The sequence below is a fragment of the Rattus norvegicus genome, chromosome 5 (assembly GCF_021556685.1).
Source record: "Rattus norvegicus strain SHRSP/BbbUtx chromosome 5, alternate assembly SHRSP_T2T, whole genome shotgun sequence".
NCBI classification, from domain to species: Eukaryota; Metazoa; Chordata; class Mammalia; order Rodentia; family Muridae; genus Rattus; species Rattus norvegicus.
In genome coordinates, this window is record NC_141538.1 from 44,827,971 (window position 1) to 44,846,953 (window position 18,983).

Below are 18,983 nucleotides of genomic sequence, written 5' to 3' on the forward strand. Positions count from 1 at the left end.
TGAGAAGAAGGTATATTCTTCTTTTTTTGAGATTAAATTGTATATAGATATCTGTTAAACCAATTTGGTTCATAGTTTTTGTTAGTTTTTCTCTATCTCTGTTTAGTGTCTGTTTCTGTGATCTGTCCATTGCTGAGAATCGGGTGTTGAAAACTTGCTATTATTGTGTGACATGCAATGTGTGCTTTGAGCTTTAGGAAGGTTTCTTTTATGAATGTAGGTGCCCTTGCATTTGGAGCATAATTATTCGGGATTGAGACTTCACCTTGGTGGATTGTTCCTTCAATGAATATGAAGCGCCCTTTCTTTTCTATTTGATAACTTTTGGGCTTGTTTCTTGGAACCATTTGTTTGGAAAATTGTTTTCCAGCTTTGTACTCTGTATGCAGCAAAATGCTGGGTCCTTTTTAGGTATCTAGTCTGTTAGTCTATGTTTTTTTATTGGGGAATTGAGTCCATTGATGTTAAGAGATATTAAGTAATATATTGTTTTTTCCTGTTATTTTTGTTGTTAGAAGTGTAATTATGTTTGTGTGGCTCTCTTCTTTTGGGTTTGTTTCAGCAAGATTACTTTCTTGCTTTTTCTAAAGTGTAGTGTCTCTCCTTGTGTTGGAGTTTACCATCTATTATCCTCTATAGGGCTGGGTTTGTAGAAAGATATTGTATAAATTTGGTTTTGTCATGGAATATCTTGGTTTCTCAAAGATATGTTAATTTAGAGTTTTGCTGGACATAGTAGCCTAGATTGGCATTTGTGTTCTCTTATTGTCTGTATGACATCTGCTCAGGATCTTCTGGCTTTCATAGTCTCTGGTGAGAAGTCCGGTGTAATTCTGATAGATTTGGCTTCATATGTTACTTGACTTTTTTCCCTTACTGGTTTAATATGCTTTTTTTAGTTAGTTTATTTATTTATTTATTTATTTATTTATTTATTGATTTATTTATTTATTTATTTATTTATTTATTTATTTATTTATTTATTTATTTATTTATGCACTTGGTGTTTTGAATATTATGAGATGGGAGGAATTTCTTTTCCAGTCCAATCTATTTGGAGTTCTGTAGGCTTCTTGTATGTTTATGGGAATCTCTCTAAGTTAGAGAAGTTTTGTTCTATAATCTTGTTGAAGATATTTACTAGCACTTTAAGTTGGGAATCCTCTCTCCCTTCTATAACTATTATCTTTAGGTGTTATCTTCTCATTGTGTGCTGGATCCTGGATGTTTTGGGTTAGTGGCTTTTTGAGTTTTACATTTTCTTTGACGATTGTGTCAATGTTTTCTCTTGTATCTTCTGCCCCTGAGATTTCACTTCTATCCCTTTTATTCTGAGGGTGATACTTGCGTCTATGACTTCTGATTTATCTTCTAGGTTTTTATATCCAGGGTTGTCTCACTTTTGTCTTTTTATTGTTTCTATTTTTAGATTCTGGATGGTTTTGTTCAATTCCTTCACCTGTTTGTGTTTTCCTCTAAGTCTTTAAGGGATTTTTGTATTTCCTCTTTAATAGCTTTTACTTGTTCACCTGTGTTGTCTTGTATTTCTTTAAAGGAGTTACTTATGTCCTTTTTAAAGTCCTCTATCATCATCTTCATAAGATGTGATTTTCTTTTCCTATATGTTAGTATTTCTTTTCTTTTCCTATATGTTAGTATTATCCAGTATTTGCTTTGGTGGGAGAAATAGGCTTTGATGATGCCAATTAGGCTTGGTTTTTGTTGCTTAGATTCCTGTGCTTGCCTCTAACCATCTGATTGTGCCTGGTGTTAGTTGTCCTGCTGTCTCTGACAGTAGCTTGACTTTCCTATAAACCTGTATGTCAGCACTCCTGGGTGACTGGCTTTCTCCCTATGGGAGAATCTGGGTACAGAGAGCAGTGTCAGAGGGTCAGCTCCAGGAGCAAGCTGAAATCTGAAGGATCCTGTCCTAGACTACTCCTGCAATCCTGTGTCCTGAGGGTACCAGGCAGGTCCCTTGGAGCTGAAGGTTGGTCTTCCCTCAGCTCTCAGGTGTGCCAGAGCTCCTAGAGACTGTCTTTCAGTTCTGGGCGCAGTCTCCCCTTTTCAAGTCTTAAGTTCTTACAACATCTTTGCAAATTCATGACTTTTTCTTTAATTATTATTTTTGTTATGCATATATCCATGCAACCTTTTGAGACTATTTAGTATTGTTTATATATAAATACATTTAAGCTTAGCTAATTTGTTCTCATCTCTGAAACCTGATTCTCTCTTACCAACAATTATTTGCCTGTAGCTATTTATCTCAGGGCAGTACCTTATATTTCCATCCTGGTTTGCATATCCACTGGTGCACTTATATTCAGGTACAGCTTATATTCAGGCAGCTATACTTAAAATTTAATGGGTGCATTTTTCATCATATATAGAAGGTACAGTTTTTTATATGTTATTGTTCTTTGACTGTTACAATCCTTTAAACCCTCCTCTTTCATGCCCCTGCAGCATAGAAGTTGTAATGTATGTATCAATTAGATAAAGGTTCTAAAGTCAGTTAATCTTTGAATTTTAAACATTTGCTATTTTCTAATTTGGCATCTATTTCATGCTAAAACAAACTTCTTGATGAGCCATGGAATCTACATGTATTTTAAATATGAATATGAAATTGGGAACTGCACTGGTTGGGAACAGAGCAGTAATAGGTTCTCTAGGCTCTGTGGTCTGACCAGTCATGGGTAGTTGGCTAGGTTTACAGTACCAGGAATGAACTTTTTTTTTTATTGAGGGGACCATAAGACCAATGACATGACTGCTAGTTATTCCCAAGTTGTCAAATACCATGATTATATCATTGGGTATGTCTTGTGGTTTCCATTGTTGTGTTCCAAAGACTTACAAATGATTGAGACTATTAATTACTTTTCCCTCTTGGGTACTTGAACAACACAATCAAACCCTATGAATACTTTACATCGCTGAAGGCATTGAGGAAGGGACTAGGAGATGGATAGTCCACCCATATCAATGAATTGGTAGAACTGAAAGAAAAATGATTGTCTTACCAAAATCAGTTTACATAATTAATAGAATCCCACTTGAAATCTTCACAAAGTTCTTTATATGAATAAAAATATCCAAAAATGCATATGAAATACAAAAAAACCCTGAAGAGCCAAAGTAGTCCTAAATAAAAGGAACAATATAAAAAGGATCATTCTACAATATTTTAGTAATTTATTACAGAACTGTAGCAATAAAAGACACATGGTACTGGCACAAAAGCAGAAGGTTTATCAGTGGAACAGATTAGAAGGCCAAAACATGAATACATATAATTAAAGCCATTTCATATTTTATAATGATGCCAAAATATGAAACTAGAGAAAAGATAGGATTTTCAATATTTATTTCTGTGAAAACTGACTCTTCGCATGTAGAAAAATGAAATTAGACATGGATATATCACCATGCTTGAAAAAACTATCAATGGATCATAAACCATCAATGTGAATTCCCAAATATTAACCTGCTAGAAGAAAACATCGACAATATTCTACAAAATATAGGTGCAACAGAGGCTTTCAGAACAGGACTGCATCCATGCAGGAATTAAGGTCAACAACTAATAAACAGTATCTCATAAAACAGAAAGTCTCTGTACGGCAAGGGAAGAGGAAACACACAGAGTGGGAGAAAAATCTTTGTCAGTTTCATATCCAATGCAGACATACATAATACATGGAGAACTCAGAATATAAAGACATAAAAATACAAAAAAACTGTTTTTATTGTCTTCTTGTCTGTAGCCACTGGTGAAAGAACAAATGAAAGAACCCCAAAATGGGGAGACTCTCGCACCAGTCACGGAATGACGGCGAGTCCCAGGAAACACGAGAAGCCGATCTTGATGTAACAACAAGAGGCAGCTTTATTAATGAGATCTCGGGCCAACACCGAGGTCTTGGGCTGACACGACACGCATCTCACGCTGGAGATAGAGGAGCCGACCACGAGCCTCTAAAGGCAGGGGTTTATATAGGGAAAGCCAGGGGATTTTGTGAGGTTACACATGATTGGCTGATTCAAATGGTGCACAGTTACTTTTGGCTCGGAGTTACATCAGCAAAGCATACGTGCAACCTAGTATCTTAGCAATGTGGGTAGGGTGACTCATCTCACTCAGCAGGGGGATGACCCATCCTCAGGGAGTGAAGGAAGGGGAGGGGGCGGCTCTTTTTGAAATTTAACTCTTCACTGGTAAGTTATGTATTATATAGAAAATAACTCCATTCCCATCCATATGTAAGCAGATTTAATTCAAATAAATTGTTATTGGATTCTGTTATTCTATTACTAAATAATATTCACATACATGAAATTAATCAAATAGACATAATAGACTTATTATCTACTGTTCAAAATGAGACTGAAGAATATATATGAAAATTGGCAAATATTTATAAATATTTAGGTAAAATACATACTGAAAAATGATAAAAATAAAGGACAAGTAATTCCAGAATTCAGTTGCTGTCACCGAGATGCCTGGTCCTTAGCCAGAGTAGGGTACATAGGACTTCCTGAATTGTGAGAATGGTGGAACTGGTCCTGGAAAGAACCAGTGGAATGTTCTACACTAGAAAAATAAAGGGTGTAAATCCAAGGAAGATTAAATAAAGGGGAGAAGAAAACATATCCATGGAACTCAGGCGTCTGTCCATAGACAAAAAGTAAATAAGTTTAATCTGAAGTAACACCCACCAAGCTGCCATTTTTCTCCCCTATTTGAGCAAACTTCCATAAAGGATATCTCTAGGAACGAGAAGAGCTACAGAACCACACTAAGGAAATTTTTCATTAATTTCTTCTACCTCAGGATACTGCTTTTGAGCAAGTGTGGGGTTGGGAAAGAATAAATTTATATGTGGTTGCCTTCTTTTATATTTGTAAGTACAACTTGGTTACAAAGGAAATTTTTTTGTTTCATTGTTTGATTTGTTTTTATTTCTACAGTGTTTTTAGTAGGTTTGTTTTTATTCATCCTACTATTTTTTTTTCACATGACAACTTAGAAATTTATATTTTTCTTTTTGAGTAACTGTGGTTTAAATTCCATGTCACTAAAATAGATCTTGTCTGCTGTTATTTCACTTTTAATACCTACAAAAGGCTTTCTGCCTTCATAATCTTAATATTAATCATTAGTTCCTGTCAGAGCCTCCTGGGTCCCCTGCAGTGTTTCACCCAGCTTGTCAGACCCTTTTGGGTCTCTTGCAGGGTTTGACCCCTGCTGAGCCTGGCTGATGCATGTGGAACCTACACACCTGGGCCACACCTGGGCAGTGGTCAATAGATCCTGCCTTTTGTTTTCTCGGCCTTTGTCCTTGAGATTTAGGCTGGTCTTCTTGAATTTCTCCCTAATTAATTCAGGTCACATAGTCAGTCTTTTGTTACCAAGACACAAGCCAGGAAGTCACAAGCCAGGGTTTCCCACTGTGCTTCCCAGATATTTTTTACCTGGTGAATTTGGGTATATAAGTGGTGAATAAAGCTACAGGAGTCTCTCTTCCTCTTCTGGCTTGACACAAATAACCTGTGTGTGTGTATGTGTTTCTTTAATCCTGCAGGCTTTCGCCCCATTCTCGGTACCGTGTCAGTGCAGGCACTGACAAGTTCCATTTTATTTTCCTCCTGTTCTGATTTCTGTTTGTTGCATTCATGCTGACACACTTTGTATACAAAGTGCCATCAATAACCCTGAACTCCCACCCTCAACTGTAATTAAGGAATTATTATTATGCAAACAATTGTACCTCTATCTTCTTTTTTCTCCATCTTTATTAACTTGGGTATTTCTTATTTACATTTTGATTGTTATTCCCTTTCCCAGTTTCCAGGCCAACATCCCCCTAACCCCTCCCCCTCCCCTTCTATATGGCTGTTCCCCTCCCCATCATCCACCCCCCCCCCCCCCCGTGACCGACCTCCCTCCAACAATCACGTTCACTGGGGGTTCAGTCTTGGCAGGACCAAGGGCTTCCCCTTCCACTGGTGATCTTACTAGGATATTCATTGCTACCTATGACATTAGAGTCCAGGGTCAGTCCATGTATAGTCTTTGGGTAGTGGCTTAGTCCCTAGAAGCTCTGGTTGGTTGGCATTGTTGTTCATATGGGGTCTTGAGCCCCTTCAAGCTCTTTTAGTCCTTTCCCTGATTCCTTCAACCGGGGTCCCGTTATCAGTTCGGTGGTTTGCTGCTGGTATTCACCTATGTATTTGCTGTATTCTGGCTGTGTCTCTCAGGAGAGACCTATATCCGGTTCCTGTCAGCCTGCACTTCTTTGCTTCATCCATCTTATCTAGTTTAGTGACTATGAGAGATGGTGTCTTAAGGCAGATAAGAAAATTAAAAATTCCAGGGCATCTGGTACTGACTCATTCACCGGCCCTCCGGCCCTCCGTATGACTCCGGACATACATGAGTAAACAAGTAACAGCCCTACCCCTGTGATGTTTGTCCGAGTCCTTACTGTATACTGTTCTAGTCATTGTGTTCTGCAGATAGAGTTCCAAGGAGCCAGAGCCAAGCTTATCCAGATGCTAATTAGGTACAGGAGTTTCATCAATTCCAACAAACATTTACCCTAGAAGGACAAAGGAGAGGCCTGCTTCGAAAACTAGCTGATCCTACACTAGAGGAGTCAGGACAACCTGACCTCCCTCCGGCCATAGTAACCACCCTGTTCCAGGAACTAGCTGACCATAAAAGAGTGAAGATGTGAGGACTGTCCTGTGACTCTGGGAGGTCCTCCTTGTGGCATCTTTGGCATTTCCCCCTGACGTCTACCCCTTCCCCTGCTTCTTGTGGTTTTTTTCCCTTTAAATAGTTCCTCTCCTAGCTGCTCTGGGTCGACACCTGTGTCTCCTGCTTGGGATACGTGTCGGCCCGGAGATCTCCATAATAGGTCTCCATAATAAACCTCACCTTTGTGTACTACATCCAAAATGGTCTCTCTGTGTCTGGGGTCGGCGATTTCCCAAGACTTGAGTAAGGGTCTCTCTTCAGGTATCTTTCATTTGGGGGCTCGTCTGGGATCTTTGAGACCACCCCAGTCCCTGAAGACCCCTTGGAGGTGAGTTGGATGTTTGTCTGAGTGTTTCTGTGTGAGCGGCGCCACATTCGTCAGTCTGTGTCTATCTGTCCTTTACTTTTGTCCCCAGTTGTGTCGTCTCCGGGTAGGAATGACACGGACCGGTTTTTGTTTCCAGTCGACTCTGGGTAGGAGGGACTCGGGTCAGTTTTTCCGGCAGCTGTCTCGGAGGTCCGTGAGGATCCCAAGACTGCAGGGGACAGAGGTGTCCAACACTGCAGGCTGCAACCCTAGGAGACGCCTCGAGGGTGGAGGGGGCCCAGAAGGAAGTGGTTGCCTCCTATCTCCTCACTGTGAAGTGAGGAGATTAAAGACCTTGCTGGGTGATCTGGCTTTTGGTTTCTTGTGGAATAGTCAAAGAGGACGACTAGTTTTAGACATCCTTGTCTCTCTTGTCATTTTGTTAGTCTTCTGTGTTGTGTGTTTGTTGTACTTTGCAGACAGAAGGAAGAGTGATGTGGAATCTGCTCTGCTTCATCTGTTTTTGGTGTCCCCTTGGTAAGGAGGAGTGAAGTGGAATCCGCTTCCCTTCACCTGTCTGTGGTTGAGAAGGAAGAGTGATGTGGAATCCACTCTCCTTCATCTGTTGTTGGTGAGCTCAAGGAAGCTCTTGTCTAAATCAGTTTAGTTTTGTGGTGATCTCATGGCTGCCGTTTGTTTTTTTGTTTTTGTGCGCACTTCTGTTTTTTGTCTGTTAATCTTTTGATTGTCTTTCTGTGTGACTAAATGCTTTTGTCCTTTTCTGCAGATCTCTATCTTCTAGACTCTCTTCTTGTTTTTTCACCATCCCACTTGAGATGCTTGTTAGTAGGTGTTACACGAAATACAGAATCCTACTAGAGGCCAGAAAAAATGTTCCAGACATGAATGGAAGGCCCTCACTTCTGCCTGTTGGCTTCAATACACCTGAAGGTAGGAAGCGCCAGGTCTACTGCCAGACTCCATTGGTGGGTCTCTGAGGGGCTGGAAAACGCCCCACCAATTTGGCTAAGGTAAGGAAAAGATATGAAGAAACTTGAGGGGTTAAGTTAAGTTTCTGAGAGAGTTAGTGTAAGTTGCAGAAAAAGTAAGGTTGAACAGAGAGACTGAGAAAGAGAAAGAGAAAAGAAGGTAAAAAGAGCAGGAAGCTAGGGAAGAAAAGAGACAAAAAGAAGAGGAAGCTAGAGAGCTAAAGAGAGATAAATACAAGAGAGGAACATATACTGGCCACAGTAGTTAGGGAACCTAGGAAGACAGTACCTGGCAACAGAAGAGAATTCCTGGCTAAAGATCGGTGTGCCTAATGCAAAGAAAAAGGACACTGGGTCAGTGACTGCCCCAGGAAGAACAAGAGGGGTCTCTCCCGTGGCCCCGAATGCAAGCCCTCTCGGTCCTAGAGTGCTGGCTATGCACAAAGATAGAAGGGAAGCCCACCCAGTTGTTTTGTGAATACAGGGGGCCTAACACTCTGTGCTCTTACGTCCAAATGGACTAGTGTCCAGCAAAAGACCTTGAGTACAGGGTGCTACTGGCAACAAACAATACTTATGGACTACCCGAAGAACAGTGGACCTTGGTGTGGGCCGGGTAATCCACTAGTTCATGGTCATCCCTGACTGCCCCATCCCTTGCTCATGAGAAATTTGCTCTCCAAAATGGCTTTCGTGGGTTGAAATGGCTGGGTGAGGCCAAGTGTATGCATATCTGCAGACTGTGTATGTGGAAGTTAAGACCTGTCTCAGTGCACCAGTACCTGATGCTGAAAGATGTGTGGTTTAGTGTTGTTCTGCCTGGAACACACTGTTCCTGCCATCCGGGCACTAACAATTATCACTCAATCGAGGACTTACACTGTGGTAGAGTGTAAGTTTTGCCTTTGAATAAAATGTCCCAGAGGATGGGACCAATGGTCAGCTGACATGGACTAGATTCTCCACAGGTGGAAGGCAATCTGGTCACCTTGCTGCCCAATCCTGTCCTGGAGCCACCATAGCACGAGTGTCAAGTACTGGCAGAAGCCCATGGGTGGAGGAAAGGAAATCAGCCCATGCGACTGGCTGATTGACCCCTGCTGAAAGCTGAGGCTACCTTGTCTATAGACGGGAACAGTTCTCTTCATAAGTGGGTGCTGCCATGGTGGACAACACAAATGTCATCTGGGATGGCTGAACCTCTACCCCCCAGCACATCAGTACCACAGATGCCTTTACCATCTCTTGGATGCCCTGGTGAAGCCAACAACTGTAAGTATTATTCATTGCTCAGGATATCAGGAAGGAAGAAATTCAGTAGCATGGCAGAGTAACAAAGTAGATTAAGTGGCTTGAAAACTGGCTATGCAGGAGCCTATCCTGGTTATAGGCCTGCAAAAGACAGCCACTGGGAACTGGGATCAGACTAAGGGATGGCCTCACTTAGAATGTACAACAGAAGAAAAGGCCCAAATTGCTTAAGAAAAAAAGACAATGGCACACTTGAGGGAAAACTATATTCCCCACAGAACAAACAAAAGACTCACTTTGACAAATACAGAAATGGACTCATTCAGGATATAAGAAGCTTGTCCAAATAGTTAAGGTATATGTAATAGACTTTAAGATTCTAGCCAGAGAGGCAGTAAAAAGTTATAAGGTATGTCAGTAAATGATTGCTTAGCAAGCAAACAGGGCAAAGAGACCTAGAGCGTTTGGTAGAAAGTCGAAGTGAACTTCACTGAGATAAAACCAGGAAAATATGATCACAAGTATCTCCTAGTGCTTGTAGATACCTTTTCAGGAATAGACAGAAACGTTCCTCACCAAGCAAGGGACGGCCTCCGTAGTCATCAAGAAGATACTGGAAGAAATCTTCCCCCGATTTGGAGTGCCCAAGGTAATCTGGTCAGAAAAAGGCCCTACTTTCGTTGCCAAGGTAAGCCAGGGTGTGGCCAAGTATTTAGAGGTCGATTGGAAATTACATTGTATTTACAGAACTCAAAGTTCAGGACAGGTAGAGTAAATAAATAAAACTCTAAAAGAGACCATGACCAAATTGAGCATGGAGACTGGTGCAGACTGGGTGGCACTCCTTCCCTCTTGCTCTCTTCAGAGCAAGAAATACCCCTTCCAGATTCAGCCTTACCCAATTTGAGATCTTATATGGGACCTCAGCTCCTCTGACTGTATTAGATGATTTTATTGAACCAACATGTCATAATAATAATGATTTGTATGCCAGGCTTTAAGATCTACAGGTGATACAGAAAGAAATCTGCTCACAGCTGACAGAAGCCTATGCCTCAGGGACCCCTGAGAAATCTCATCAGTTCCAGGTCGGAGACTCGGCTACATATGACGGCACCGAGCCCAGAACACCTGAACTTCACTGGAAAGGACAGTACCTGGTGCTGCTGACCACCCTGACAGCTGTCAAGTCTCAGCCCTCACCAACCGCGTACTCACTGTTGGGGCTGAGAGTTGGGACTTAGAGGGAGACTTGGATCTTCAAAAAGCTCCCTAGACTTGCACATCAGATAAGTGGATACCTCAGGGACATGACTGGGAGGTTGCTAAAATGCTCACTTGAGTAGTGTGCTTTAGAAACAAGAATTTCCTGTTTGCCCTGGGTTTCATCAGGAGATAGGCCTGATTTCTATTGCAAATGATGTAACATTGCATATGTTAGTACTCTAATGCTTCTTGGGACTGTGCCTCAGGGATCACAACCTGTATAAGTTTAGAAGTTCCAAAAGGCAGTCATGACCTTTGTGTGTAGGTTCAGATAGTGTCCAGATTGGAATCTTGATACTAAAGAGTTTAGGTACTGCAAGGTAAGCTACAAGGACATCTGCTGTTGCCCTGCAACACAAGGCTTATGGTGAAATCAGACCTGCCATTGACTTAGATATAGAAAGAGTAAAAAAAGACTTTTTAGCTGACCTCCTAGAATCCCTAACCTCCCTCTCAGAGGTAGATATTCCTTAAAGGAGTTCTGTGTGCTACATTAAAAAAAAAAGGATGTTGCTTCTATGTAGACCATCCAGGAGTAATTAAGGACTCCATGAATAAACGTTGAAAAAAATTAGACAAGAGGCAAAAAGATAGAGGCACTCAACAAGGATGTTTTGAGTCTTGGTTCATTCGGTCTCCCTGGATGACGACCCTACCCTCTGATGTAGCTGGGCAATTACTAATAATTTTCTTGGTTTTAGTTTTTGGCCCCTACATGGCAAACCGGTTAATTACTTTTGTTAAAAATCGAGTGGGTGCTGTGAAGTTGATGGTTCTGAGACAACAGTACCTGTCAGTTAGAACAACTGGTAAGACCGAATACGAGACTTGATATCAAAATTATAAGATTAGAATTACTTAGTAGAAGAAGAGGGTAATGAGAGATGGTGTCTTAAGGCAGATAAGAAAATTAACCCAGACCCGGTGAGAGAGAGACCCAACCGCCTGGTCAGGTGGGCACTCCTGAGGCTGCAGAGTGGAAGAGACCACCAACTCTGCTCACCCCTGCCCACATCCCTGGCCCAAGAGGAAACTGTATAAGGCCTCTGGGCTCCCGTGGGGGAGGGCCCAGGAGCGGCAGGACCCCTGCCTGAGACACCACCGGAACGTGAAAGAAACAGACCGGATAAACAGTTCTCTGCACCCAAATCCCGTGGGAGGGAGAGCTAAACCTTCAGAGAGGCAGACAAGCCTGGGAAACCAGAAGAGACTGCTCCCTGCACACACATCTCGGACGCCAGAGGAAAAAGCCAAAGACCATCTGGAACCCTGGTGCACTGAAGCTCCCGGAAGGGGTGGCACAGGTCTTCCTGGTTGCTGCCGCTGCAGAGAGCCCGTGGGCAGCACCCCACGAGCGAACTTGAGCCTCAGGACCACAGGTAAGACCAAATTTTCTGCTGCAAGAAAGCTGCCTGGTGAACTCAAGACACAGGCCCACAGGAACAGCTGAAGACCTGTAGAGAGGAAAAACTACACGCCCGAAAGCAGAACACTCTGTACCCATAACTGACTGAAAGAGAGGAAAACAGGTCTACAGCACTCCTGACACACAGGCTTATAGGACAGTCTAGCCACTGTCAGAAATAGCAGAACAAAGTAACACTAGAGATAATCTGATGGCGAGAGGCAAGCGCAGGAACCCAAGCAACAGAAACCAAGACTACATGGCACCATCGGAGCCCAATTCTCCCATCAAAACAAACATGGAATATCCAAACACACCAGAAAAGCAAGATCTATTTTCAAAATCATATTTGATCATGATGCTGGAGGACTTCAAGAAAGACATGAAGAACTCCCTTAGAGAACAAGTAGAAGCCTACAGAGAGGAATCGCAAAAATGCCTGAAAGAATCGCAAAAATCCCTGAAAGAATTCCAGGAAATCATAAATAAACAAGTAGAAGCCCATAGAGAGGAGACACAAAAATCCCTGAAAGAATTCCAGGAAATCATAAATAAACAAGTAGAAGCCCATAGAGAGGAGACACAAAAATCCCTGAAAGAATTCCAGGAAAACACAATCAAACAGTTGAAGGAATTAAAAATGGAAATAGAAGCAATCAAGAAAGAACACATGGAAACAACCCTGGATATAGAAAACCAAAAGAAGAGACAAGGAGCTGTAGATACAAGCTTCACCAACAGAATACAAGAGATGGAAGAGAGAATCTCAGGAGCAGAAGATTCCATAGAAATCATTGACTCAACTGTCAAAGAAAATGTAAAGCGGAAAAAGCTACTGGTCCAAAACATACAGGAAATCCAGGACTCAATGAGAAGATCAAACCTAAGGATAATAGGTATAGAAGAGAGTGAAGACTCCCAGCTCAAAGGACCAGTAAATATCTTCAACAAAATCATAGAAGTAAACTTCCCTAACCTAAAAAAAGAGATACCCATAGACATACAAGAAGCCTACAGAACTCCAAATAGATTGGACCAGAAAAGAAACACCGCCCGTCACATAATAGTCAAAACACCAAACGCACAAAATAAAGAAAGAATATTAAAAGCAGTAAGGGAAAAAGGTCAAGTAACATATAAAGGCAGACCTATCAGAATCACACCAGACTTTTCGCCAGAAACTATGAAGGCCAGAAGATCCTGGACTGATGTCATACAGACCCTAAGAGAACACAAATGCCAGCCCAGGTTACTGTATCCAGCAAAACTCTCAATTAACATTGATGGAGAAACCAAGATATTCCATGACAAAACCAAATTTACACAATATCTTTCTACGTATCCAGCACAACAAAGGATAATAAATGGTAAAGCCCAACATAAGGAGGCAAGCTATACCCTAGAAGAAGCAAGAAACTAATCGTCTTGGCAACAAAACAAAGAGAATGAAAGCACACAAACATAACCTCACATCCAAATATGAATATAAAGGGAAACAATAATCACTATTCCTTAATATCTCTCAATATCAATGGCCTCAACTCCCCAATAAAAAGACATAAATTAACAAACTGGATACGCAACGAGGACCCTGCATTCTGCTGCCTACAGGAAACACACCTCAGAGACAAAGACAGACACTACCTCAGAGTGAAAGGCTGGAAAACAACTTTCCAAGCAAATGGTCAGAAAAAGCAAGCTGGAGTAGCCATTCTAATATCAAATAAAATCAATTTCCAACTAAAAGTCATCAAAAAAGATAAGGAAGGACACTTCATATTCATCAAAGGAAAAATCCACCAAGATGAACTCTCAATCCTAAATATCTATGCCCCAAATACAAGGGCACCTACATACGTAAAAGAAACCTTACTAAAGCTCAAAACACACATTGCACCTCACACAATAATAGTGGGAGATTTCAACACCCCACTCTCATCAATGGACAGATCATGGAAACAGAAATTAAACAGTGATGTCGACAGACTAAGAGAAGTCATGAGCCAAATGGACTTAACGGATATTTATAGAACATTCTATCCTAAAGCAAAAGGATATACCTTCTTCTCAGCTCCTCATGGTACTTTCTCCAAAATTGACCATATAATTGGTCAAAAAACGGGCCTCAACAGGTACAGAAAGATAGAAATAATCCCATGCGTGCTATCGGACCACCATGGCCTAAAACTGGTCTTCAATAACAATAAGGGAAGAATGCCCACATATACGTGGAAATTGAACAATGCTCTACTCAATGATAACCTGGTCAAGGAAGAAATAAAGAAAGAAATTAAAAACTTTTTAGAATTTAATGAAAATGAAGATACAACATACCCAAACTTATGGGACACAATGAAAGCTGTGCTAAGAGGAAAACTCATAGCGCTGAGTGCCTGCAGAAAGAAACAGGAAAGAGCATATGTCAGCAGCTTGACAGCACACCTAAAAGCTCTAGAACAAAAAGAAGCAAATACACCCAGGAGGAGTAGAAGGCAGGAAATAATCAAACTCAGAGCTGAAATCAACCAAGTAGAAACAAAAAGGACCATAGAAAGAATCAACAGAACCAAAAGTTGGTTCTTTGAGAAAATCAACAAGATAGATAAACCCTTAGCCAGACTAACGAGAGGACACAGAGAGTGCGTCCAAATTAACAAAATCAGAAATGAAAAGGGAGACATAACTACAGATTCAGAGGAAATTCAAAAAATCATCAGATCTTACTATAAAAACCTATATTCAACAAAATTTGAAAATCTTCAGGAAATGGACAATTTCCTAGACAGATACCAGGTATCGAAGTTAAATCAGGAAAAGATAAACCAGTTAAACAACCCCATAACTCCTAAGGAAATAGAAGTAGTCATTAAAGGTCTCCCAACCAAAAAGAGCCCAGGTCCAGACGGGTTTAGTGCAGAATTCTATCAAACCTTCATAGAAGACCTCATACCAATATTATCCAAACTATTCCACAAAATTGAAACAGATGGAGCACTACCGAATTCCTTCTACGAAGCCACAATTACTCTTATACCTAAACCACACAAAGACACAACAAAGAAAGAGAACTTCAGACCAATTTCCCTTATGAATATCGACGCAAAAATACTCAATAAAATTCTGGCAAACCGAATTCAAGAGCACATCAAAACAATCATCCACCATGATCAAGTAGGCTTCATCCCAGGCATGCAGGGATGGTTTAATATACGGAAAACCATCAACGTGATCCATTATATAAACAAACTGAAAGAACAAAACCACATGATCATTTCATTAGATGCTGAGAAAGCATTTGACAAAATTCAACACCCCTTCATGATAAAAGTCCTGGAAAGAATAGGAATTCAAGGCCCATACCTTAACATAGTAAAAGCCATATACAGCAAACCAGTTGCTAACATTAAAATAAATGGAGAGAAACTTGAAGCAATCCCACTAAAATCAGGGACTAGACAAGGCTGCCCACTCTCTCCCTACTTATTCAATATAGTTCTTGAAGTTCTAGCCAGAGCAATCAGACAACAAAAGGAGATCAAGGGGATACAGATCGGAAAAGAAGAGGTCAAAATATCACTATTTGCAGATGACATGATAGTATATTTAAGTGATCCCAAAAGTTCCACCAGAGAACTACTAAAGCTGATAAACAACTTCAGCAAAGTGGCTGGGTATAAAACTAACTCAAATAAATCAGTTGCCTTCCTCTATACAAAAGAGAAACAAGCAGAGAAAGAAATTAGGGAAACGACACCCTTCATAATAGACCCAAATAATATAAAGTACCTCGGTGTGACTTTAACCAAGCAAGTAAAAGATCTGTACAATAAGAACTTCAAGACACTGAGGAAAGAAATTGAAGAAGACCTCAGAAGATGGAAAGATCTCCCATGCTCATGGATTGGCAGGATTAATATAGTAAAAATGGCCATTTTACAAAAGCAATCTACAGATTCAATGCAATCCCCATCAATATACCAATCCAATTCTTCAAAGAGTTAGACAGAACAATTTGCAAATTCATCTGGAATAACAAAAAACCCAGGATAGCTAAAGCTATCCTCAACAATAAAAGGACTTCAGGGGGAATCACTATCCCTGAACTCAAGCAGTATTACAGAGCAATAGTGATAAAAACTGCCTGGTATTGGTACAGAGACAGACAGATAGACCAATGGAATAGAATTGAAGACCCAGAAATGAACCCACACACCTATGGTCACTTGATTTTTGACAAAGGAGCCAAAACCATCCAATGGAAAAAAGATAGCATTTTCAGCAAATGGTGCTGGTTTAACTGGAGGGCAACATGTAGAAGAATGCAGATTGATCCATGCTTATCACCCTGTACAAAGCTTAAGTCCAAGTGGATCAAGGACCTCCACATCAAACCAGACACACTCAAACTAATAGAAGAAAAACTAGGGAAGCATCTGGAACACGGGAAAAAATTTCCTGAACAAAATACCAATGGCTTATGCTCTAAGATCAAGAATTGACAAATGGGATCTCATAAAACTGCAAAGCTTCTGTAAGGCAAAGGACACTGTGGTTAGGACAAAACGGCAACCAACAGATTGGGAAAAGGTCTTTACCAATCCTACAACAGATAGAGGCCTTATATCCAAAATATACAAAGAACTCAAGAAGTTAGACCGCAGGGAAACAAATAACCCTATTAAAAAATGGGGTTCAGAGCTAAACAAAGAATTCACAGCTGAGGAATGCCGAATGGCTGAGAAACACCTCAAGAAATGTTCAACATCTTTAGTCATAAGGGAAATGTAAATCAAAACAACCCTTAGATTTCACCTCACACCAGTGAGAATGGCTAAGATCAAAAACTCAGGTGACAGCAGATGCTGGCGAGGATGTGGAGAAAGAGGAACACTCCTCCATTGTTGGTGGGATTGCAGACTGGTAAAACCATTCTGGAAATCATTCTCGAGGTTCCTCAGAAAATTGGACATTGAACTGCCTGAGGATCCAGCTATACCTCTCTTGGGCATATACCCAAAAGATGCCTCAACATATAAAAGAGACACGTGCTCCACTATGTTCATCGCAGCCTTATTTGTAATAGCCAGAAGGTGGAAAGAACCCAGATGCCCTTCAACAGAGGAATGGATACAGAAAATGTGGTACATCTACACAATGGAATATTACTCAGCTATGAAAAACAACGAGTTTATGAAATTCGTAGGCAAATGGTTGGAACTGGAAAATATCATCCTGAGTGAGCTAACACAATCACAGAAAGACATACATGGTATGTACTCATTGATAAGTGGCTATTAGCCCAAAGGCTTGAATTACCCTAGATCCCTAGAACAAACGAAACTCAAGACGGATGATCAAAATGTGAATGCTTCACTCCTTCTTTAAATGAGGAAAAAGAATACCCTTGGCAGGGAAGGGAGAGGCAAAGATTAAAACAGAGACTGAAGGAACACCCATTCAGAGCCTGCCCCACATGTGGCCCATACATATACAGCCACCCAATTACACAAGATGGATGAAGCAAAGAAGTGCAAACCGACAGGCGCCGGATGTAGATCTCTCCTGAGAGACAGAGCCAGAATACAGCAAATACAGAGGCGAATACCAGCAGCAAACCACTGAACTGAGAATAGGTCCCCTGTTGAAGGAATCAGAGAAAGAACTGGAAGAGCTTGAAGGGGCTCGAGACCCCATTTGTACAACAATGCCAAGCAACCAGAGCTTCCAGGGACTAAGCCACTACCTAAAGACTATACATGGACTAACCCTGGACTCTGACCCCATAGGTAGCAATGAATATCCTAGTAAGAGCACCAGTGGAAGGGGAAGCCCTGGGTCCTGCTAAGACTGAACCCCCAGTGAACTAGTCTATGGGGGGAGGGCGGCAATGGGGGGAGGGTTGGGAGGGGAACACCCATAAGGAAGGAGAGGGGGGAGGGGGATGTTTGCCCGGAAACCGGGAAAGGGAATAACACTCGAAATGTATATAAGAAATACTCAAGTTAATAAAAAAAAAAAAGAAAATTAAAAAATTCCAGGACATCATTCACCAGCCCTCCGTATGACTCCGGACATACGTGATTAAACAAGTAACAGCCCTACCCCTGTGATGTTTGTCCGTGTCCTTACTGTATACTATCCTAGTCATTGTGTTCTGCAGATAGAGTTCCAATGAGCCAGAGCCAAGCTTATCCAGATGCTAATTAGGTACAGGAGTTTCATCAATTCCAACAAACATTTACCCTAGAAGGACAAAGGAGAGGCCTGCTTCGAAAACTAGCTGATCCTACACTAGAGGAGTCAGGACAACCTGACCTCCCTCCGGCCATAGTAACCACCCTGTTCCAGGAACTAGCTGACCATAAAAGAGTGAAGATGTGAGGACTGTCCTGTGACTCTGGGAGGTCCTCCTTGTGGCATCTTTGGCATTTCCCCCTGACGTCTACCCCTTCCCCTGCTTCTTGTGGTTTTTTTCCCTTTAAATAGTTCCTCTCCTAGCTGCTCTGGGTCGACACCTGTGTCTCCTGCTTGGGATACGTGTCGGCCCGGAGATCTCCATAATAGGTCTCCATAATAAACCTCACCTTTGTGTATTACATCCAAAATGGTCTCTCTGTGTCTGGGGTCGGCGATTTCCCAAGACTTGACTAAGGGTCTCTCTTTAGGGATCTTTCAGCTCTATATGTAGGGGCGACAAGTGGAGCAGGATCTGAATGGGTGTTCCTTCTGCCTATGTTCTAAACGTTGCCTCCCTATTCCCTCCCAAGAGTGTTCTTGTTCCCCATTTAAAGAAGGAGTGAAGCATTCACATTTTGGTCATCCTTCTTGAGTTTCATGTGTTCTGTACATCTAGGGTAATTCGAGCGTTTTGGCTAATAGCCACTTATCAATGAGTGCACACCATGTGTGTTTTTCTGTGATTGGATTACGTCACTCAGGATTATACTTTCCAGATCCATCCATTTGCCTATGAATTTCATAAAGTCATTGTTT